Genomic DNA, 24,083 nt, shown 5'->3' on the forward strand with positions numbered 1-24,083 from the left:
TGTCGATTTTAGCTGCGAAGTTTATCAGCTGTGTTGCAGATGGTGCATCGAAAATGTCGCCGCACAGCATTCTGTGCGTGAATTTCAGCTCTTGTTCTGCCAACTTCACCCTCATGGCCCTGAGACTTTAGAACAAAAGGCAAGCTCAGTTCAAGCCCTTGGAGATTCTTCTTAGGGGTAATGCACAACAAAGTCCAGTCTTTGTCCCCTTCCACAGCCAGAAGCAGCAACTGCAGGATAGCCCATCAAAGCATAGTCACAGGCAGGGGCAGCACTTTTCCTCAACTCTTCAGCTCTTCTCCTTGGCAGAGTTCCTCTTGGTTCCAGAAGTGATCTAAAGTCTGGGGTTTTGGGTCCAATACTTATACCCCTTTCTGCCTTTGAAGTAGGCAAACTCCAAAGGAAAGTCTTGTTTACAGGAACCTGCCTTGCCCAGGCCAGGCCCCAGACACACACTAGGGGGTTGGAGACTGCATTGTGTGACGGCAGGCACAGCCCATTCAGATGTAAGTGACCACTCCTCCCTCCACTCCAGCTCAGATGGCTCATCAGGATATGCAGGTTACACCCCAGCTCCCTTTGTGTCACTGTCTAGAGGAGATTCACAAAACAGCCCAACTATCAGTCTGACCCAGACAGGGAATCCACAAACAGGCAGAGTCACTGAATGGTTTAAGTAAGAAAAGTGGCATTTTCTAACTAACAATCTAAAAACCAACTTCACTAACAGATGTATTTTTTAAATTGTGAGTTCAGAGACCCCAAACTCCAAATTTCTATGCGCTCTCAAAGGGAAGCTTCACTTTACGGATATTTGAAGGCAACCCCCATGTTAACCTATGAGAGAGATAGGCCTTGCAACAGTGAAAAACAAATTTAGCAGTATTTCACCGTTAGGACATAAAACACATCAGTACATGTCCCACCTTTAACATACACTGCACCTTGCCCATGGGGCTACCTGGGGCCTACTTTAGTGTTGCCTTACATGTATAAAAAGGGAAGGTTTAAGCCTGGCAAGTGAGTACACTTGCCAAGTCGAATTGGCAGTTTAAAACTGCACACACAGACACTGCAGTGGCAGGTCTGAGCCATGTTTACAGGGCTACTAATGTGGGTGGCACAACCAGTGTTGCAGGCCTACTAGTAGCATTTGATTTACAGGCCCTGGGCACCTCTAGTGACCTTTACTAGGGTCTTACTAGTAAATGTAATGTGCCAATCATGGAGAAGCCAATTACACATACATTTTATACACAAGCACTTGCACTTTAGCACTGGTCAGCAGTGGTAAAGTGCCCAGAGTACCACACACAGCAAAAGCAGAGTCCAGCACACAGTCAAACCATGGGAAGCAGAGGCAAAAAAGACGGGGGGGTCCATGCCAAAATTGTCAGGTCTAACAGCCATGTGAACTGTTGTTGGTATATATGCATGCATGTGGCATACCGAACAGGCCTGTGGGCAGGGAGGATGGGTATGTGTACTCACTTGGTGTTACAGTTGTGTTGTGTCAACTACTGTTGGTATGGTGCATGTATACATGCCTTTCTCCTTTTATCTGTGTCATCAAGGCAGGTGAACACCCATAAGAAGAAAGGAATCTGGCGTTCCATCACCAAGCATGTGCGGAAGTGCAGACCCTGGGGGTACACAGCCGGCAGAGCACCCATTGTCGCAAGTGGTATGAGGACATAAGATACTGGGCCCGGAAAACTGCAGAGGCCCAGCAGGGGATGTCCTCCCAATGAGGGAGGGGTGCCCGTCGGACACTGACCCCCCCTATTGGCCCGCATTTTGGCAGTAGCCTACCCTGAGGTGGATGAGCATTTGAGGGCATCACAGCAGCCACAAGGGGGTAAGTGCTGACTGTTACCTGGTTCTTGGCTCTGGTTGTATGCTGTTTGCTGTCTCACTGTACCTTTCTTGATGATGTAGTAGCTGAAAAATGTTCCTAGACTAGTGGTAATCAGTTGGTATGACCTTGCCAATGTATGAGATTTGGAGCTGCCGTTATGGTTTGCTATGTGTAAATTTTGGAATCATGTATCAAGACATCATTATGACTGCATTTGGAGATGCCATAATGTCAATGGCACATGTGTTGCACATCCTGCCATTCCTATGTATGTGAGCTGGTGTTTCACCATACCATTTTACCCTATCCCGACCCATTGTCCGTTCATCTCCATTCAATGGGGTATGTGAAGGTAGCAACAGAGGGACATTCTACTTTGGGGGTCTGATTTGTGTATTTGTAATCCTAATGCTTTTCCAAGTGATTGACATGTGGGCATTTCATCTCTGTCCCAGTGGGTGGGTTATAGAGAAGATAAGTGCCTTGGCAAAGCCAGCCTTATACAATACGCAATGTCAATGGTATGTGCGCAAATGCCATACCAATTTCTTTGTAACCTTTTTAATACGCTGCCTACATCATGTCGCAATGGCTAATTGAGGGCACACCATGTGGAGTAGAACAGTCTATGCTACCCTTGGCCTAGCTGATGTGTCCAGTCAGGTGAGGATTATGTATTGCATTACTTATGTGTTCATGAATTGGTGGCCATGTTGTACCACTATGTTGAAAGCAGGTATGTGTTGTAATGGAAGATGTTTTTAATGCACTGGCAGTGTTGCAGGGCCATGTGTAAATCATGTGTACATGTCACTTCCATGTGACATTTATGTAGTCTTGAGTTAGGTACAGGTAATCACAAGTCAGGTATGGTGTGACTGATGTCAGTGTACTCATGTTGTCAAGTCCTGGAACTGCAAGTCAGGTGTTATGGTAGGTGGCCTATGATGTCTATAGTGGCCGCCTGTAGTGTAGTTGTTGTGACACTGCACTCAGTGATTGCCTATGGATGTGTAATGGGCGCTATGTAGGCCATTGTAGCTTCACGTGCAATAATGAAGTGATGTGGTGTATCTGTGTTTTGTGTATTCAGATTTTCCTCTGTGATTGTATGAATGTCATGCCATGGCTGTTATCCAGACATGTATTCTACACATCAGTTGTCATCTGTATGGGAGTGCCACTTGTTTTGGCTTCATCAGTTCAGGTACCCATGTTGGCATATATGTAAAAGGGGTCAGCCAGCAATGTGATATGTATGGCATGTGCTGTGTGGGATGTGAATTGGGCAGTCTACACTTTCAAGTGACATTAATAATTGAGATGGCCTGGTCAGGTGGAGTTTCAGGACTTGCATGATGTGCTGGGATCACTCACCTGCTCTTCCAATAGGTGATAGGAGTATGGAGAGATTGGATCAGGAACATGCATGATATATCTACTTCTGCAAGGGCATGAGTAGCATGCTGACATGGCTTTACAGGTTTACAGGTGGATTAGTCCAGTCGTGCTAACTGACTCAAAATGTGATGTGGGTGTGAGGGACGACATGAAGGGGTAGATAGTAGTAACATGATGTGACATGATGTAGGATATGTGTAATGCCAAGAGGGATAGGCTAGCCTGGACATGTTCACCTGCAGTTGTGCATTTTTACATGTGTGTATGTAAGGAATGTGATAACACTTTCTCTCCCTCTCTCCCTCCCTCTCTTTCTACTTGTGTGCTTCAGCATTGGCAGGCGAAGGAGACGAGGCACAGACGCGTGGGGATGTTGCTGGCTACGGGACCCGGAGTGCTGTGACCAGCGGCAGCGAGGGACCCAGTGGCCAGGAGGGAGAGGGGAGTTCCACGGGGGAGACTGGTTCTTCCGCATCATCATCTTCGGAATCCTCCTCCAGTGGACCCCCTTACTACCACCTCTCTCTCTGTAGCTCCCCACCCAGTTGTCCATGCCTGCTCACCCAGGAGGGTGGGCGTTTCCTTTGCTGCAGGCATCTCTGTCCTTGCCCTCCTGCCCTCAGTGAGGAGGCTATTGACCTCCTGAGGTGCATCTCTGTGGATCTGTTGACCATCGTGAATGCCATGCAGGGCCTTCAACTTAAGTCCAACAGAGCAATGCATTGCTGTGTTGCTGTAGAGCACTTAGAGTGTACTGGCTGGCCTACATAGATCCTTTCATGCTCTGCCCTCCGCACTGATGGCAGCCAGTCGCCCTTTGTCTTCTGTCCCCCCTCCATCTTCCCCTAACCAATCCCACAACCCTTTTCCCCGTCCCAGCCAGATCACATAGACAGACAAGCATGCATCCACCTCAACAGACAAGGATACCACAGTCAAACACAAGCACCACAAGACCTACCACCGGCATGCACACAGACAACACCCACCTGCAGACACACCAACACCCACTACCTGCACAAACTCTTCCACCACCCCACCTTCACATACACTACTTCTGACACACCAGCAGACACACCAACATTCACAGATCCAGCTACAACTCCAATCCTACCCACAGTCAGCACAATAGCAGACCCTCAGACATCCACCCCAGTCACCACATCCGCAGCCACCACAACAACAGACACACCCACATGTAGCACATCCACCATACATGTAGTCACTACCCCAACAGACACTCACCCATCCAGCACAGGATCTCCCAGCTTCTCCACCCCACCTCCACCCAAAACATATAAACACCCACACTCACCCACCCAACAGACACCCAGTACACACAAGCATTCCTCGCACACACCTGCATCCAAAACATCCTCCAAGACACCTTCTACAATCACTCCCTCTCCTTCCACTCCCAAACCCTTTTGCCATGACCGTCCCTGTGTGTCTAAAACTTTTTTCCTCTCAGAGTTGAGCCTTTTCCATACTCCTCTCCCACCCTGTGACCCCCAAAAGATCGGTTTCCCTCCTCAAGTCCAGTCCTTCCACCTCCAAGTCCTCCCCTGCCCTCCCTGCAAGTTCCCATGCCCCTCCCCCTGCCAAGAAGTCGACCCCTCCAAAGTGTAACCAGCTCTTCCCTAAGCAACGTCCGAAGCCCCCACCTCCCAAGCCCAAAGACCCCCACCCAAACCTAAGTCCAAACTCCCACCTCCGTCCCCCCAGCCCCTAAGGTGCTTGCCTGCCCCCTTTATGCCCCTACCCGTGGATGTACTTTAGCAGTCAGGAGTCAAGTTGGAGCAGTCTGACATGCCAGCTGTGCATTTTGCACTTTCGGTTTTGGGACTGGACTAAGGCCTTTTATAGTTGTAAATACTGATACCTTATCTTTTCTTATCATTATTTATTGACATACACTTGGGCCAACCAGTTGTTGGTTCCAACGTTATCATCTTTGTCCTGCCTTTCATTCCTCATGGCTGTTATGGTCTTGCTTGCTTCATATTGTGTGTGAGTGTGTTATTTTGTTTGTGGTGGTTGTGCTACCTGTTGTGTCTGAGCTGCTTGTGTGGGTGTGTGTTTTGTATTTCTCTCGCAGTGATGACTGGGTATGGAGGGTTGGGCATGTATGTGTGTGGGACATACATTTAGGGTGATATTGTATGCTTTGAATGTGTTGGCTATTGTTATTTGGAATGTTGTGTGCCCTTGTGTGGTTGTACTGTGTGTGTGCATGTGTGAGGTGACTGGTATGTCCGAAATGCTGTGTGGTGTGTTTGCGTGGTGTGACGTATGCCTCGTTTTATGGCTGTGTGATTGTGTGTCTTGGTACAATGGCATTGTTACGTTGTGTTGTATATATATATTGTCAGGTGGGGTGTGAGTTGTGGCGGATTGACGGCGTGTTTGAAGTGTTGCAGTTTTTGTGTAGTTGTGTAGTTTGCCATTGTTGCGTGTTGTTGTGTTTGACAGGGCCAGTGCTCTGTGTCTGTGGCTCGGTATTTGTTTTGGTCGTGTGTGTTGGTCGTGGTGTGTGTCCTGCGTCTGTGCGTGTGTGTACATGGCTGTCTCTGAATGTGTGTGTCAGTGTAGGAGTATGTGTCTGTGTCAGATGTGTATGTTGTGTGTGCGTTGCGACCTTGCCATTATGCAACAGTGACAGGTAAGTGTGTGTAAACACAGTTGCTGCTGTTGTTGTCGTTGCAAGTTACGGAGTCGTTGGGCGAGCAGGAGCAGCGGGAAGACGTGTAATACATGTTCCATGGAGGCTCCAGACGGGTGTGGCTTCATGAAGGTGGGTGTCTCCTTTTATACTGTTAGTTTCGGCCAGGGTTTCTGTGGTGGTGCGACCTCGGTGGAAACCTTGTCGGTCTGCAACTTTGTAATCTGTCCGGTGGTAACATGGTCGGCCTGAAGGTGCCTCCCGCCGTCTGTGGCAGCCTGACTGCACTGGCGGTGCCGGCAGTGGGTTGGCTGTATTCTTTTGTGAATAACACCATGGTCATAATTTGGCGTTCTTCTCCGACAGCCTGTTGGCGGTACGACAGCCACCACCAACATGGCGGTCATGGAACCGCCAACATCGGAATGACCTCTTAAGTTTAGACCAAAAGTCTAACTTTACTATGAGCAGGCACGGCCCCACCTTTTGCCCCTCATGAAGAGTGTCCGTCAGGCTGAACAAAGGTCAGCCTGACATGCACTCTTCGTGTTCAGGTCAGGCAGCCAGGAGCAAGGCATGTGCGATTTGCGCAGACTCCTGGCTGCCTGAGCTGAACTTTGCTGAGCTGAAGAGGTCACAGCTCTTATGGGCGTGACCTCCTCAGCTCAGCAAAGGTGCCTTGAGGACCTCCCCTAGGTGACTTCCACCTGGGCACTTCAGGTTTCAGCCCTGAAACGCCAAGGGCGAGTGTCAATCAGTGACACCTCGTCACAGAGTGGGTTGGGGTCAGAAGTCTCACTGACCCCATCACACTCTGCGACGAAGTAGGGACTGCTACCTTCCCTCATTGGCTGACCTAAGGTCAGCCAGAGAGGGAAGGCAGCAGTCCCAACCCTCCTGGGACCGTGTGTGTGTGTGATCTTTTTAAATGAATGTTTGGTGCATGCGTGCATGTTTGAATGTTGATGAGTACTATTAATGGATGTGCATGCGTGTGTTGTGAAAGAATGAGTGCGAGTGTGCTGCCCGCCCCCCTCCCTCCTAAAACTGCCGGCCGCCTCTGACTATGAGTAAAGTTAGACTTTTGGTCTAAACTTAGACTTTTGGTCTTAAGTTTACCTTTGTGAATCGGACCCTCCATGAATAATGTTGCGCACACCATGGTCTTGCTGATTGTACCGAACCTTTCCTTGATGAATACTTTTCTTTTTCCAAGATTCCCATGTTTTTAAATGTAATTCTTATCAATGAGTTGTAGTCTCTTGACTAACTTATTTCTAGTTTCCCTTGAGAAAAAGAAGACAATCGTTTAAGTGGACATTTGCTGTGCAAGTGTGATGCAATTTACTGCTAATGGCTGAAAAGTGAAATCCTGCAGGGAAACAGCATTAAAACGACCTTGGATCCGCCCTAATCTCTATCTTTAATGTAGGTTTTAAGTGTGGCAGTGCGACTCCACCCCTGGAGGGTGATAATGGATGCCCTTGTTTCCCAGGCATCTGAGCACGCGCATCCAAAGTCTTTCCAACCGCGCAGGTTAGAGTGAACAGTGTCTTGGGGCAGTAAGGGGGAATTCTCCTATGGAGGGGACTAAAATAAAATAAACACAGAAATACAGGCTTCAGGGACTACAAAAGTAGGAGGTATCACTCCATAGCCCCTTTCAGGAGCCTTTGGGCCTGATTACAACTTTGGAGGAGGTGTTAATCCGTCCCAAAAGTGACGGTATAGTGACGGATATACCACCAGCCGTATTACGAGTCCAATGTATATCCTATGGAACTCATAATACGGCTGGTGGTGTATAGGTCACATTTGGGACGGATTAACACCTCCTCCAAAGTTGTAATCAGGCCCTTTGTTTTCAAAAGTGACTAGAAAAATGCTGCATTTAGAAAAATAAATTTGTGGGTATGCTTGAAATACAAGAACATCTGTGTGTGGGTGGGGGGGGGTTGTATTGCCTCCCCAAACTCATTTCCTAATCAATTCATGTAAGTGGTGCATTTTGATGCACAAGTCACCCACCACAATTATAGTGATCCAAGGTGAGTAGACATTGTTAAAATGTAAAACGCAAGCCAAGAATGCAGGTGTGACAAATAACCCAAGTGGTAAATGTATTTTTTGCATTAGAGTCCTAGGTACTGCAGGCCACTCGACGGACATATATTTGTGTTCAGAACCGGTGGCTCTATTTCAGCAGCTACAGGTTTTCTTTCTCAACAGATTATCCAGTTCAGCTTCAAGGATACCGTTGTAGTTTTGATCCTCATTCTTTAAACAACACTGTAAATACAAGAAAGCAAAACCAATCCCAAGACTGGATACTTACTTGACAAGTGGCACCTTGAAAGAGCATCCCTGCATCCCTACCCACTCCCTTCATACTTCATCTCTCTTCTCAGGAGACTTTGAGGGTACTGTACCAACCACTGTAAACACCTCTAGTTAGGTAGTAGCTATCTTCAGGTTACTGCAGAAAGCAGGGGGTTTTGAATACTATTTCAACAGAAAATCTGAGATGTAAAGGAGGAGTATTTTACTAGTACAATTGGAGTGAAAATTGGGAAATATCAGTAAAAACTAGATTGTGTTTCCTTTAAAAATACATATATAAAATCGCAAGTATACAGGAAATGGTACTGGAAGTTTTCTAAACTATTCTTGAATAATCTTTGAGGCAAGCACAAGCAGATTGCCAAATTAGAGACCTATGCATTTTACACACTTTGGGGGTGATTCTGACCCCGGTGGTCAAGGACCGCCGGGGCCGGGGTCGGCTGGAGCACCGCCAACAGGCTGGCGGTGCTCCGCCGGGCATTCTGACCGCGGCAGTACAGCCGCGGCCAGAAACGGAAAGTCGGCGGTGTACCGCCGACTTTCCGCTGCCCATGGGAATCCTCCAAGCTGCGCCGCCATGGGGATTCTGACCCCCTCACCGCCATCCTGTTCCTGGCGGTTCCCGCCGCCAGGAACAGGATGGCGGTGAGGGGTGTCGTGGGGCCCCTGGGGGCCCCTGCAGTGCCCATGCCAATGGCATGGGCACTGCAGGGGCCCCCGTAAGAGGGCCCCACTTTGAATTTCAGTGTCTGCTTAGCAGACACTGAAATTCGCGACGGGTGCAACTGCACCCGTCGCACCTTCCCACTCCGCCGGCTCCATTCGGAGCCGGCTTCCTCGTGGGAAGGGGTTTCCCGCTGGGCTGGCGGGCGGCGCCAGCCCAGCGGGAAACACAGAATCACCGCGGCGGTCTTCAGACCGCGGAGCGGTGTTCTGTCGGGGGAACTCTGGCGGGCGGCCTCCGCCGCCCGCCAGAGTTAGAATGACCCCCTTTGTTATTCAACTATCAGTTGCCCGCCCTCCCACAATCTCAGATTATGAACAAGGGGCTAGTACTGTCCTAGAAGGATGGCAGAGGCAGTGCCGCAGCCTGCTCATGTGGCACACTGCCATGTCTGCAGAGCAGCACGGAGACAGAGTTCCAGGTCTGACTTGTGACACTTTGAAATATATTTTATCACAAGCATAGTCGCCAGTTTAAGCGGAGAAATACATTTCAGTCACCAATTGCAACAATTTCTTACACTGATATCATAATTGAAATTTAGAAGAGTAATGGCCCTGAAAGCAGAGGAAATCCTGAGCAGCACAGATTGCCTACACTGAGGCACTCACCAAATTAGGACACATATGCCAGCAACAACTCCCTCAAGTCACCCAGCAACGTCACATTTCTAATTAAACTTGTGCATGTTCCCCGTCCTTCCTCCCAGACACTTCTGGGTCCTACATGCTTTGATGTTGCTGACAACTTCATGGTACTTCAGGAGGAAACAAACATACTCCAATGTACAGCCGTATTTTCATGATTTGGAAGAAATACCAATATGAAAACACAAATATACCTAATGGGAGCACTGAATGAGAAGGACAATGTGTCACTAATGTGCCCAAGAAATCATTCATTACACCTGTAGTTAGACCTCACATTGTCTTGTGTGAGTCCGGCTGAACTCCATTGCATTATGGTACTTGAAGTCCTGCATTTGCAACCGAAAAAGCAAAAGTGCAAGAGCCAGAATGTGGAGAAAAAGACAAGACTCACACCTGTCACGAGACCACTAGAGACGGTTGCTTTATAATATAAAGGTTTTAATCCAGGGGCATAAATATTCAGTTCACTGAAGTTTTATTAGTGAAGCTGAAATTATTTGCCTTCTTTACATTACTTTACTTTGGGGAAAAAGGGGAAAGCTTCCAAATATTTAAGCTAAACTACTCACAGGGACAAACAGTTGTCGCTACTGTTTATTTATTTGAATACTTGGCACATTTATTGGTAGCAGTCAGAGCAGAAAAGGTATTAAAACATGAGGCGATGAACACCAAGTGGCCATGCTGAGCGTCTAAAAAGCAGCTTAATTTGTGCGCCAATAATTTTTAGTGCAGTGATGTGGGGAAAATGCCAGATATTTGTTACTCTAATAAGTGGTGCATGGCAGGGGACGCTGAGAGAGGAGGCAGCCTATGGGGGATGGTCTCCATCTCCTAGGCTGTACCACTGATCTACCCAGCAAAAAGGGCGGGGGGGCTTAACACTTGTAAGGTGCCCATTTAGCCCTACAGTGCGGGACGGCACTGGGCTATGCCCAGGCAAAGACCACGCTGTTATGTCTGCTATTTGGTATTTGTCTCTATGCGGCGCTCCGGTCATCGTTCATAAATAATCACCATCACAGTCGGTATTGATGTTGTGCGAGCACGCGGTCTTGGAGGGCCTATTTGGAGCCGACTCGTGTGCCCTGTGATCGCTGCTGTTCCGTCCACACGCCGCAGCTACTGACCCCCCTAGACCACGCCCTCCGTTTATTTATAACCCCGCTCTCTAACCCGAGAGAAAACCATTCCAATACAAACCAGAGGTGGGGCACACCTCAACACATCCGGGGTTCACGGACTCCTAATGAGTTGGAGTCACCCGCAATTAGTCTGACCTGTGTCATGTGGGCTGTTAACTCACAGCCCAGCGACACTACATTCCTCCAAAAAGACAACAAACAAAACGAACACCAGTGCAATTAAAGTCACACATCTACTAAATGGTCACGGAGACGAATTGAAGGGCCAGGATTACTGCGAAGGTTATATCTGGTAGACTCAGCCCGACCACCAACTGGAACAGGTTCCCCTGAACTATTCGGGGAACTCACTGACTCTTCGGCTGCAACTCCTTCCTGACCCGTCACCGGAACAGGATGACCCTCGCCACTCGGGGTGGGAATTAACGGTGGGAGATCATCTTGGCGGTCGTCAAACACATCAGGAAGTCTATCCCCTGATGGGACAAATCGTTTAAACAGAGACACGTTCCTCGTGACTACCTCTCCACCTCGCTGGGCTACCACCTCAGATCCTTTCCGACGGATTACCACCCAAGGGGTGGGGCTGTACGTCATGCGAAACTAACTTCCGCTGGAATGGTTCTTCAACAGCACGGCATCACCCACAGCAATATCCGAATGAGCTGAACGCCTGTACACGCTGACGCGCTGGTTGGAGGCCAATCGTCTTTCTTGGACCTGATCCGGGTTGGGAGGTAGAGGCATCCATGACGGGTGGTGAGGAATCAGATCTGTACCCACTCTCCCAAAGGCCATGTGACTCGGAGAGCGATTAGTTGTAGAGTGAGGCGTTTGCCTGTAGTTTCGCAGGAAAGAATATATGGCATAGTCCATCGTTTGGTGGTTGGCCTGAGCGATGCGAATCACCTTGTTCAAAGTCCTCATGAATCTTTCCACCTCGCTGTTGGCCTGGGGCCATCTTGGGGTGATCCTCCGGTGCCTTGTGCCAACGTTGGCTAGATATTCGGAAAACTCACGACCTTGAAAGGGGGGACCATTGTCTGTCTTGACCTCAGAGATGATGCCATGGGTGGCCATGACTTTCTCCATACTTGAGATCACTACATCGGCGGTGAGGGATGAGATGATCTCCACTTCAGGATATTTCGAAAAGTCGTCGATGATGACCAGGGTGTGCCTGCCATCCGGCAGACTGCCAAAATCCAGACTGGCTGACACCCACGGACCTTTTGGAGCAGGCTCAGTCTCGATGGGTACCGGCCTAGGCGATTCTCCGGTAGCCTGACACCATAGGCACGATCTCACCACTCTCTCTACCTGCTCGTCCATGAGGGGGAACCACACCTTGGCGCGCAACCGACTTTTGGTCTTGACCATACCCTGATGACCATTGTGGGCCAGTTCCACTGCCTTGCCCGTGAGTTTCGAGGGAAGAACCAATCGAGTGCCACGTAGCAAACACCCTTCTTCATCCATCGTGAGCTCTTCTCTCACATGAAACAAGCTCTTCAGAACGCGCTTGGACTCGGAGTCCAGTAGAGGTAATTGCTTCATCACAGAGTGCCATTTGTTGTGTCGCACCGCCATCAGTGCCTTTTGCAAACACTCATCTTCGCTGGTGGCTTGAACGATGTCAGCCATCGACATTGGGAGTGGTCGGGATCGGTCAATGACATATCTGACGTACTCTTCCGTCTCTCGTGCGTCTGACATTTCTGACTCGGAGGTGGTTCTCGGGTGACGAGACAAATAGTCTGCGGGATTTTCCTCCCCGGGGTGATACTCCAGTCTGCATCGATAGTCCTGCAGCTGTAGCATCCATTTTTTTATCCTTGGTGGCGGCTTCGAGGCGGTGCCATTGAAAAGGCGTAATAGGGGTTTATGGTCAGTGGTCACCACAAAAGGGCGGCCATATACGTAAATGTGATAATGTTTACAACCCCAATGCACCGCAATGGCTTCCTTTTCTATTTGGGAGTATCTTTGCTCCGTATCGGTAAGAGATCTGCTGGCATACGCGACAGGAGACCACACTCCTCCCACTTGTTCTTGGAGCAGCACGGCCCCCAAACCCTTCGGTCCTGCGTCGACTGCAAACTTTGTATTTTTTGGGGGATCGAAATATCTCAGTGTCGTCTCACTGGAGAGTGCCTCCTTGATGGCCTCAAATGCCTTTTGTTCATCTGGCCCCCAGTCCCACGACTCAGAGTTTTTGGTTAACCTCCGAAGAGGTTGGGTAAGATTCGACAGGTCTTTAATAAACCGGCCACAAAAATTTACCATCCCCAGAAAGCTTCTGACCTCGGTGACACTGTTGGGTGGTGGGGCAGATCTGATGTCATTCACCTTGGCCGGGTCCGGGGCAACACCGTTGGCAGAGAAAATGTGTCCAAAAAATTGAATTCGATCTTTTAAGAATTCGCATTTGCGGCGGTGTAAAGTGAGTCCTGCATCCTGTATGCGCTGGAGTACACTTTGAAGGCGAACGTGGTGTTCGGCCATTGTGGGGGCATGAATGAGAATGTCATCACTCACGTAAATTGTTCCCGGTAGGTCGGCTAATAGTTCCTGAATGACATTTTGGAATACCTCAGCAGCGCTGGACACGCCGAAACTCAGCCGTTTGTACCTCCTCAGCCCTATGTGAGTGGAGAAGGTTGTGATGTATCTCAACTCTTTGGCTAGTACTAGCTGATGATACCCTGACCGAAGGTCGAGCTTGGAGAACCAACGCGATTCGCTGAGTTCACCCAGGATATCGTCAATGGTGGGCGTTAAATGCAGCTCCCTTTTGATGGCGGCATTGGAGAGTTGCATGTCCACGCATATGCGGACCTCTCCCGGCTGTTTGGGTTTCTGTGCTACCACGATCGGTGACACCCACGGTGTAGGCCCTGATACCTTCTCGATGATGCCTGCTTTTTCCAATTGATCTAGCTCCTTCTCCACCTGTGGTCTTAGGTGGAAAGCCACCCTCCGATGTCGGAGAGCGACCGGTTGGACAGTTTTGTCAATATGTAACTTTATTTCACGGCCTTTTAGGCACCCAATCCCTTCGAATACTTCTTTATATCTGGCCAGCAGGTCTGCCATCGATTCTTGATGAATGCTGAATGCGAAGGTAACTATTCCTAATTCTTCTGCCGCCTTGCACCCGAGCAACATGCCTTGACCCTCCTCCGTTACATACACTCTGGCCGGGATGGATTGTGAGCAATGGGTGATGTTAGTCTGAAACGCCCCTAATAGTGCCAGAGGCTGACATTGTCCGTAGGCGTAGACCCTTACTTTGGCTTTGGTCAGTGTCGGGGCTGGTACCATTCGCCGATATTCTTCTGCCGCGATGAGGTTAATTGACGCCCCAGTGTCTACCACCGCAATAGTCTCATGGGTGCCAACCTGGACTTGGCACCTTGGGAGCTTCGCCTTCCTGCTGTCAGTGTTCCCTACTGTGAATATGGCATGTACCACATGCACGACATTCTCATCCTCATCCATGTCGCTGCCATGTTCTGACTTGCTCGAGACTTGATGGAGGCGCTGCCTGGTCTTGCCTTCTTTGACCGACACACCCTAGCAAAGAGGTTTGTCTTTCCGCAGTTTGAGCACGTTTTGCCTCTCGCTGGGCATTCAAACGGTCTATTTGTTCCCCCACAGTATCCACACTGTCTCCCTTGCGATCCGCTTGGCTTCGTCCTTTGCCTGTTTGCAGGCGCCATGACTACATTGACGGCCTCTTCTTTGATGGGGTGTTGCAATGCTGCCTCCATATGGGATGCCCGCACTTTCGAGAGTTCTTTTGTTCTCCCCATTTGTAGGATGTCAGGCAGTGACTTTCCTGACTCTTCCAGTATACGTTCCCTGAGTTTCAATGATGAGCACCCTTGTATTATTTGTCCTCTCACCTCCTCCGTTTCGTCCGTAAATCTGCATGAGCTTGCTAGGTCTTTAAGCCGCAGATGGAATGCATCCAGTGACTCCTCTGCTCTCTGTCTGGCCTGTCTGAATATGAACCTTTCGTAATCTGTGTTGGCCATGGGTTCGAAATGCCTGTTTAGTGCAGCAATAAGCGTGGCATGTGTTTTCGGGGTATCCTCTACCAGATTCTTGGATATTTTGTAGATATCCCTTGCTGCCATATGGAGTAACATGGAGCGTTTCTCCGCATTTCCGACCTTTGTTGCTTCAAAATAGAGAAGTGCTCTCTCTACCCATTCTTTCCACTTGGGTGCCTGCGCTGAGGGGGCACCTTCAACTACGAATGGCTCTACTGGCGGTATAGCTGACATGGTGGTATTGCATTTTCACCGGTGGCTCCAACACTGTTCACCTCTGGGGGAGGAGCGTGACTTGCCTGTCCTGTGATTATTGTTTTGTGTCACTTTGTGCGCAACTTGTTCACGTCGGGGTGATTTATGTCGTCCCTCATATAATGTTCTCACCTTGGAACTGTGGCCTAGCTTACTGGGCGTGTGACAGTGCCGGCTGTATTCTTAATTTGTGGTTTAATCAATCAATCAATCATTTCATTTATATAGCGCACTATGTACCAGTCAGGGTTTCGAGGCGCTGGGGGGGGGGGGGTATGGGGGGTGGGTGAGCTGTTATCGGTCGAAAAGCCAGGTCTTGAGGAGTCTCCTGAAGGTGAGGAGGTCCTGGGTCTGGCGTAGTGAGGTGGGGAGAGAGTTCCAGGTTTTGGCGGCGAGGAAGGAGAAGGATCTGCCGCCGGAGGTCTTGCGCTGGATCCTGGGGACGATGGCGAGGGCGAGATTGGCAGAGCGGAGTTGACGAGTGGGGGCGTAAAAGTTGAGTCTGGAGTTGAGGTAGGTAGGTCCGGTGTTGTGTAGAGCCTTGTGAGCGTGGGTGAGGAGTTTAAAGGTGATCCTCTTGTCCACGGGGAGCCAGTGGAGGTCCTTCAGGTGAGGGGAGATGTGACATCGGCGGGGTATGTCGAGGATCAGGCGGGCGGATGCATTTTGGATACGCTGGAGTCTTTTGATGTCTTTTGTTGGGATGCCTGTGTAGAGTGCGTTGCCGTAGTCAAGTCTGCTACTGGCGAGGGCTTGGGTCACCGTCTTTCTGGTTCCTGTTGGGATCCACTTGAAAATTCTGCGGAGCATTCGAAGGGTGTTAAAGCAGGAAGAGGAGACGGCGCTGACCTGTTTGGACATGGTGAGGGCGGAGTCCAGGATGAAGCCGAGGTTTCTTGCGTGGCTGGCTGGGGTGGGTGGGGGTCCGAAGTCAGTGGGCCACCAGGAGTCGTTCCAGGCCGAAGGGGTGCGCCCGAGGATGAGGACTTCCGTCTTGTCGGAGTTGAGCTTCAGGCGGCTGTCGTTCATCCACTCGGCGATGGCTTTTAGTCCCTCGTGGAGGTTGGTTTTGGCGGTGAGTGGGTCTTTGGTCAGGGAGAGGACGAGCTGGGTGTCGTCGGCGTAGGAGATGATGCTGAGGTGATGTTGGCGGGCCAGTTTAGCGAGGGGGGCCATGTAGACGTTGAACAACGTAGGGCTGAGGGAGGAGCCTTGGGGGACGCCGCAGATGAGGTTGGTGGCTTTGGAGCGGAAAGGGGAGAGTCGGACTCTCTGGGTTCTGTCGGAGAGGAAGGATGAGATCCAGCTCGTGCTCGTACGCGTTGGGTGACATCTCTCTGGCATCCCCCTGCTGCTTAGTGGTATGCTGCGGGCGGGGTATCGTACTAGTAGTGGCCGTTTTCACACCTGAACAGCACCTGAACAGCACGAGCACCACTCAATGAGTAGCCGCCTTTCTAGGTGTATCGTTTTCTCTTTAGAATTTATTATTATTATTATTTTCCGTTATGCGCTTGCACCAGGCCGACCCACTGGAGCCAAATGTTATGTCTGCTATTTGGTATTTGCCTCTATGCGGCGCTCCGGTCATCGTTCATAAATAATCACCATCACAGTCGGTATTGATGTTGTGCGAGCACGCGGTCTTGGAGGGCCTATTTGGAGCCGACTCGTGTGCCCTGTGATCTCTGCTGTTCCGTCCACACGCTGCAGCTACTGACCCCCCTAGACCACACCCTCCGTTTATTTATAACCCCGCTCTCTAACCCGAGAGCAAACCATTCCAATACAAACCAGAGGTGGGGCACACCTCAACACATCCGGGGCTCACGGACTCCTAATGAGTTGGAGTCACCCGCAATTAGTCTGACCTGTGTCACGTGGGCTGTTAACTCACAGCCCAACGACACTACACACGCAAAGGCGGGTCCGTCTCAGCCCATCAGAGACTGACAGAGGCTGAGCTTGGCCACCCCGTAAGTTTTGCTCCCTTTGCCTTGATGCAAATTGTATAAGATGGGGAAGTGGAACTCATAATTGCTAAAGCAGTTAAAGACAGCCCTCCCAGCATTGCTACTTACCTCACAAATGCTATGGGTGCTATTCAGAAGAAAGTAAGGCCCATATTTAAACTTTTTTGTGCCGCATTTGCGTCATTTTTTGATGCACAAGCGCCGCAAACTTACAAAATACAATTATATTTTGTAAGTTTGCGCCCCTTTTGCGTAAAACAAAAGGATGCAAATGCGGCGCAAAAAAAGTATAAATATGGGCCTAAGTATTTTGTAAGAATGCCTTTATTCCAGGCAAAGAGTCCCTTCTGATTTGTTACCTCAAACCAATCCCGCTGCTGCCAAGGACAATCATAGCGGAATGGGGTGGCTGTACTGCTTATGAAGCTAAGCCTGTTTAGTGCTCTCATCATGTCCAACTACCCGCCCCCGGCCCCTGTATTAGGTATGATTCCACACAACCGGATACAGTGGTCTCTCCATTGAATGAGAACCAGCCCCAGTCAAAAAAGCCAAACATGCCACACGTGCATCTAAACAAAAGCACAGGGATCGCGTAGGGGAGCAGCCGGAGCTCAGGAAGGACCATGAAACTGACCCACTGACTAACTCTTCAGGTGCCCTAGTGGCGGACTCGCTTTGTCAACTCCTCAGCGAGGCTGTAACCTGCAGCCTAGGCAAATTAGAGATGTGGGTTTCGGAGAAAATTTCCAACATTCCTACTAGGTTGGATTCCCTGGAGAAGACCATTGGCGCCGATAGATAGGGATGAAGCCATAAGCGATTGCCAGTGACTGCGATTAATTCATGAATTCCATCCATCACCTTATTCTTTTTGCATTTGCTGCCCTAAGTTTGGACGTGGGTCCTGGGCTCACTGTGCCACTGGAACCAAGCTAATCCTGGCTGAAGAGCCCTAACAAGGTTGAAACCCGTCCCAGGATGCTTGTTTCCGATCCAGGGAGGACCTAGTCTGGCAGTTTTGGCGGAACTATTCCCATGAGGAGCAGGATCAAGGCTGATTTGTATATGGCTGGGTCCAAACTCAGGTGGCATGGGGGGCACAAAAACAATGGTTTGGGATGCGGCCCGCGTGATTGCCAGTGGCTGAGAATAATTCAAGAATTCTATCCATCACCATGTTTTTCTTGAATTGGCGCCAGTACTATCAAAACAGATGCAAGCTGAGTGGAGCAATTAGTCCTACAGGGTAACGTGAGTACTGGGATGCCCTCTGTAAATGACCCTCAGGATAAAATTCATCATAATTCCTCTGCAATGCACCCAGAGGTCTCTAACACCCAATCTGATGTTGCTCCCAAACCCCTGTTTCCCATTCAAAGGCTAGGTCCCACTAATAAAGCTATTGACAGTGAAGTGGTAAATTTGGACGCTGAACGATCTAGTAATCTTGTGTTTAATTTTTCTTCAGGAACGCTGCCTTTGCTTTTGCCTATGGAGTCTAACCAAGCTGAACAAATGAACTTTTTGTAACTCCCACCAGCAGAGACTCCATATGTCCTGGTTTTGCAGAATGTCCCCATTTTACCAAGTGGTTCTATCAAGGGCTGGCGAGAGCTCTGGAACAAAGTCAGACATTGGCTGGGCAATAAGTCAGATTTGTTAAACCATATCAACATGGTGCGGAGAGTGCTCTGGATTTTCACAAGCCCTAAGGCTTCATCTTATGACTGTGTGGTTGTTAATTTTTTATAGTCTTTTTCTGTGACAAGAATTTTAGCAAAGCTATCCACAGGGGACCCAGTGGCTACTTCTGTGGTCCTTCTAGGTTATTTTTGCAGACCTTCAGTTAGTTACATAAATCCTCTCAGTAGGACTGAAGCTCTTTGTCCACTTACCTTCCCCAAACACTCTGATCATTTTAGATATGACAATAAAGCCCCTCCAATTTCCCTGTCTAACAGATTTGGACCATTGAGCTCTTTGGTTGACCAGGATTGACAAGATGATGATCAGGCAACCATATTTCTCCTTCTTCGTGATTGCTCTGTGAGCATGCGCGCCACAGTGGGTAGTTGGGCTCACCTTGAGTTGAATGGTGGCATACTTAGCAATTATTGCAGCCCAATGAACAATAGTGCTTTGGGGAACTATACTATCACCCACCTGTGATGCTGGTGCTTCTAGGACGCCCGCCGCTTTCACTGCTCCCTCAACTAATTCTCAATGTGTGGGGGAGATGGGCAATAAAGAAGGGATCTTAACCTGGAATCTCGCAGGTATTACATCAAAATTGAACAATCCAGACTGGAGGCGGTACATTGGTGATTATACCATGTTGTGTCTTCAGGAAACATGGTCTGTGGACACTTTTTACATAGATGGAATTCCTCCATATTGCACTGATGTTATCCCCTCTAGTCATTGGAGGGCAAAGGAGGATTTAACGGCATTGGTGTTGATGACCATTCCGGGCACTGTGAGGAAGATCTTTTTAAGATCTCAATTTTATCAATCTGCTGTTATTAATTGTAGAGGGGGGCACCAAATTGTGTTTACAAATTATTTTAACAATCTATTCCAGTCTAGTACCAGTGTGGTTGTCAACCTGGAAAAGGATTTGAATGAGATTCTAATTCTGGCAGATGGGATCCTATCCCTAGTTTGATTAGGGGGTTATAATGTGCATAGATGCTTTTATCCTGCCAGTGAGGTCTGCAGGATTGAGGATGTTGCCAGAACTGTCCCATTTTAAGCTTAATGAGTATGGTAATGCAACAGACAGCCTTATGATTAAACTTAATATTTGGCCAATGAGCGATGTTCAAACTCCCCTGCTGCCTTTGTCCCCTACATTTGCTGGAAACGGTCATGCTAGCACGATAGACTTCATTTTGAGATCAAGAAACTGTGAACTATTCATATCTGATTTCTTGGTACATGTGAAGTGTATGAGGATTCTAATCCTTTATCCTTGAATTGTAAGATACCAAGGAGGATGGAATTGACAGCATGCCCCTCTCAGGCGCTAGAGATAGTTAGACTGAATGGTTACCCAGTGAAATGGAGGAATGTTGATTCTGATTTCAAGCTGAGAAACTAAGTAGCTGTGAAAACTGCTTGACAGTTTTATAAAGCTGCAATATAAAGACAAAAAAACTATTAAAGATGAGTTTCAGGAGGCATTGACTCAGATGTATGACAGAACCACGCATGCCATACCCCGCACGCCAGTACCATGCATTCTTCACCATGTAATGCCTTTACCACGCAAGTCTTTATCATGCATATGCCTTTACCATGCATACCTTTACAACGAAAATGTAAGTATTTATCAGGTAAGTGAAAACTCCTTTAATATATATATATATATATATATATAGTCAGTGAAAAAATCAAAGGTTACAGGGAGGTTATAGTTAGGCTGAGATTGTACACACACAAAACCATAGAAATTCAGCAGTTATAGTTACCTGAGTTAAGAGTTAACCTGAGCTAACTGTAACTTATGTCCCTGCAATGCACTGCTTTTGGCCTCACTTATTACATCACTCATAACATGGTCAGTGACATTCCTGATGACATCACTGGTGACATCTCAAATGGCATCACTGATGGCATCATCCAGTGAGTGTAGGTGTTTCACAAATGCTTCTGAGACTTCAAGATATATACTAAGCTACTGCATAAGTTAGTTGCTATTCTTTCTATACTAGTGAGTGGTACTATTTGTGACATATGTCATCTGATCTATAATCCCATTATTAAAACAGGTGTAATCTTTATCAGTGAACTTGCCTCTACACTGACATGTCCCCTGCTGTTGTATGTGTATGGCCGTGCTTTGCGACAGTCTAAGCTGTTCATTGAGACTTCACTCCAGTGTGATGGCTGAGTGTAGTTCTGTTTTATGACATACTGACCAGTTTCCTTAGACCGCTCTCCTTTGTGATGAATGACTGTAGTAGTCGATTGCAATAAATTCATCTGTTCATTAAGACGTTCTCTAGGGTGATGGTTTAGTGTCGTAGAGATTTACAACAGACTGACCGCTCTGCTCTCACTTTTCTCCAGGATGAAAAATAATTTTACTAGTTGTCTGTGACACACTGGCCTGTCCACTAAGACCTCTCTACTGGTCGGATGGTGTAGTTGTTTGTGTAAATCTGAACTTTACACCAAAACTTCTTTCCAGGTTCATAAATGGTGTTGTTGTGATTAGTGTTTAGAGTAGTGGCTCGGAAGAGTCAGGAGTTTTGACTGAGAAATGTCTCTCAGGTGATAAGTGAGTGTAATAGTTGATAAGGTTACAGTGAGCTCTGTGGTGTAAGTCTCTCACCTCTGTCTTCTTATTTTTTACAAATGTAAGTGTTATTTTGTGAAGTATATTGAAGTTCATTTTGCTGAATGATGTCATAGTGATGTCAATAGTGGTAATCAGTGATGTCAATGACTGTGTAATGAGTGATGTAATATGTGAGGTTGGAAGCAGTGCATTGCGGGGACGTAAGTAATAGGTCAAGTAACTATAGCTGCTGAATTTCAGTGGTTTTATGTGTATAAAATATGAGCCTAACTATAAGGTCCTTGTAACCTTTGTTTTTTTCAGTGAATTTCTAAGGTGTTTTTTAATTCTATTTCCTAACTATAAGGTCCCTGCAATCTTTGTGTTTTTTAGTGAATTGCACTAATTTGTTAATAGAAATTGTACAACAATTTCACTCATACATTGAATTTAGTAATATACATTTTCACAAGTTTACAAATGCATTTTATTCACAGATATATTCTGTTGGACCTTTTTGCTTATGCAGGATCATCCCCAATCTTTTTGCCTCCTGCCTCCTATTTTTTTCTGACCTGTTGCTGTTGGCTTTTGAACTCTGAGCACTTTACCACTGCTAACCAGTGCTGAAGTGCAAATTGTATGTAATTGGTTTATCCATGATTGCCATATTTGTTTTACTGTTAAGTCCCTAGTAAAGTGCACTAGAGGTGCCTAGGGCCTGTAAATCAAATGTTACTAGTGGGCCTGCAGCACTGGTTGTGCCACCCACACAAGTAACCCTGTAATCATGTCTCAGACCTGCCACTGCAGTGTCTGTGTGTGTATTTTTACACTGTAAATTCGACTTGGCAAGTGTACCCACTTGCCAGGCCTAAACCTTCCCTTTTCTTACATGTAAGGCACCCCTAAAGTAGGCCCTAGGTAGCCCCAAGGGCAGGGTGCAGTGTATGGATAAGGTAGGACATATAGTAATGTGGTTTATATGTCCTGACAGTGAAATACTGCCAACTTCGTTTTTCACTGTTGCAAGGCCTGTCTCTCTCATAGGATAACACGGGGGCTACCTTTAAATATGATGAAAGTGTAGATTCCCCTAGAGAGTAGATGGATATGTGGAGTTTGGGGTCCCTGAACTCACAATTAAAAATACATCTTTTTTTAAAGTTGATTTTGAGATTGTGCGTTTGAAAATGCCACTTTTAGAAAGTGAGCATTTTCTTGCTTAAACCATTCTGTGACTCTGCCGTGTTTGTGGATTCCCTGTCTGGGTCAGTTTGACAGTTGGGTTGTTTTTCACCTCACACCAGACAGTGACACAAAGGGAGCTGGGGTGTAACCTGCATTTCCTGATTAGCCATCTCTGCTAGGAGGGAGGGGTGGAGTGGTCACCCTCATCTGAAAGGACTGTGCCTGCCTCTGACAATGCCGGCTCCAACCCCCTGCTGTGTGTCTGATGCCTTGCCTGGGCAAGGCAGGATTTCACAAGTAGGTGTGAGTCCCCTTTGAAGAAAGGTGACTTCAAAGACTAAAATGGGTATAAGAAGGGCACCCAAATCTACAGACTTCAGAAACACTTCTGAAACCAAGAGGAACCTCTGCCTGGAGAAGAGCTGATAGCTGAGGAAGAAGTGCTGCCCTGCCTGTGACTGTGCTTTGTGGAGCTTTCCTGCAGTGCTGCTTCTGCCAGAGTAAGAGGGCAAAGACTGGACTTTGTGTGCCTTCCATCTTGTGAAGAAATCTCCAAGGGCTTGATTTAGAGCTTGCCTCCTGTTGTTTGAAGTCTCAGGGACAGCAAAGACTTCTCTCTGCCAGCACCTGGAGTCTCTGGAGAGACTCCTGCTCTGACAAGTGGTGCCCTATCCAGTTCCTGGGCCCTTGAAAGGAAACCTGGTGGAAATCCAAGGAAATCGACTTCGGACGACTTCGGACCGACGCCGCTGCTGAATGCGGTAACGCCGCCTGCACCTGACGCCGTAACCTTCGCTAGAACACGTAGAACTTCGTAGGCCCGACGCCGCAGCAGCCCCGCTGAAGTCCCCGACTCCGTGGAAGTCGCCGCACCACGTCGTGACCGACGGCGCTCAAAGTGCACAGATTCAACGTTTCGCACAGACGCTGCGATTCACGACTTCGCGCATCGTCTTGTTTACACTCTTCACCAAAGGTACTGTACTTGGGGGTCTACGCGACTCCGTGTCCGGTGCCGCTGGTGTCAGCTTGTTGGGAACGACTCCGTCACTACGCCGTGTTAACATCTCATTGAAGCATTTTTGTTTCTAAGCACTATTTTTGAGGTTAATCTCTAAAAATTCATAACTTGACTTGTGTATGTCGGATTTTTGTCGTTTTGGTCTTGTTTTGTTTAGATATTTCCTATTTTTCTAAACTGGTGTTGTGTCATTTTGTAGTGTTTTTCATTAAGTTACTGTGTGTGTTGGTACAAATACTTTACACCTAGCACTCTGAAGTTAAGCCTACTGCTCTGCCAAGCTACCAAGGGGGTAAGCAGGGGTTAGCTGAGGGTGATTCTCTTTTACCCTGACTAGAGTGAGGGTCCTTGCTTGAACAGGGGGTAACCTGACTGTCAACCAAAGACCCTATTTCTAACATATTCTTATTTTGCATTTCACAAATAATAATTAACAAATCACTGTAAGGTAACTTATGTAAGCATTCTATAAATGCAATACAGCAAGTTTTTATCTTTTTTGTATTCATTAAAAATA

The sequence above is a fragment of the Pleurodeles waltl genome, chromosome 2_1 (assembly GCF_031143425.1).
Source record: "Pleurodeles waltl isolate 20211129_DDA chromosome 2_1, aPleWal1.hap1.20221129, whole genome shotgun sequence".
Classification (NCBI taxonomy): domain Eukaryota; kingdom Metazoa; phylum Chordata; class Amphibia; order Caudata; family Salamandridae; genus Pleurodeles; species Pleurodeles waltl.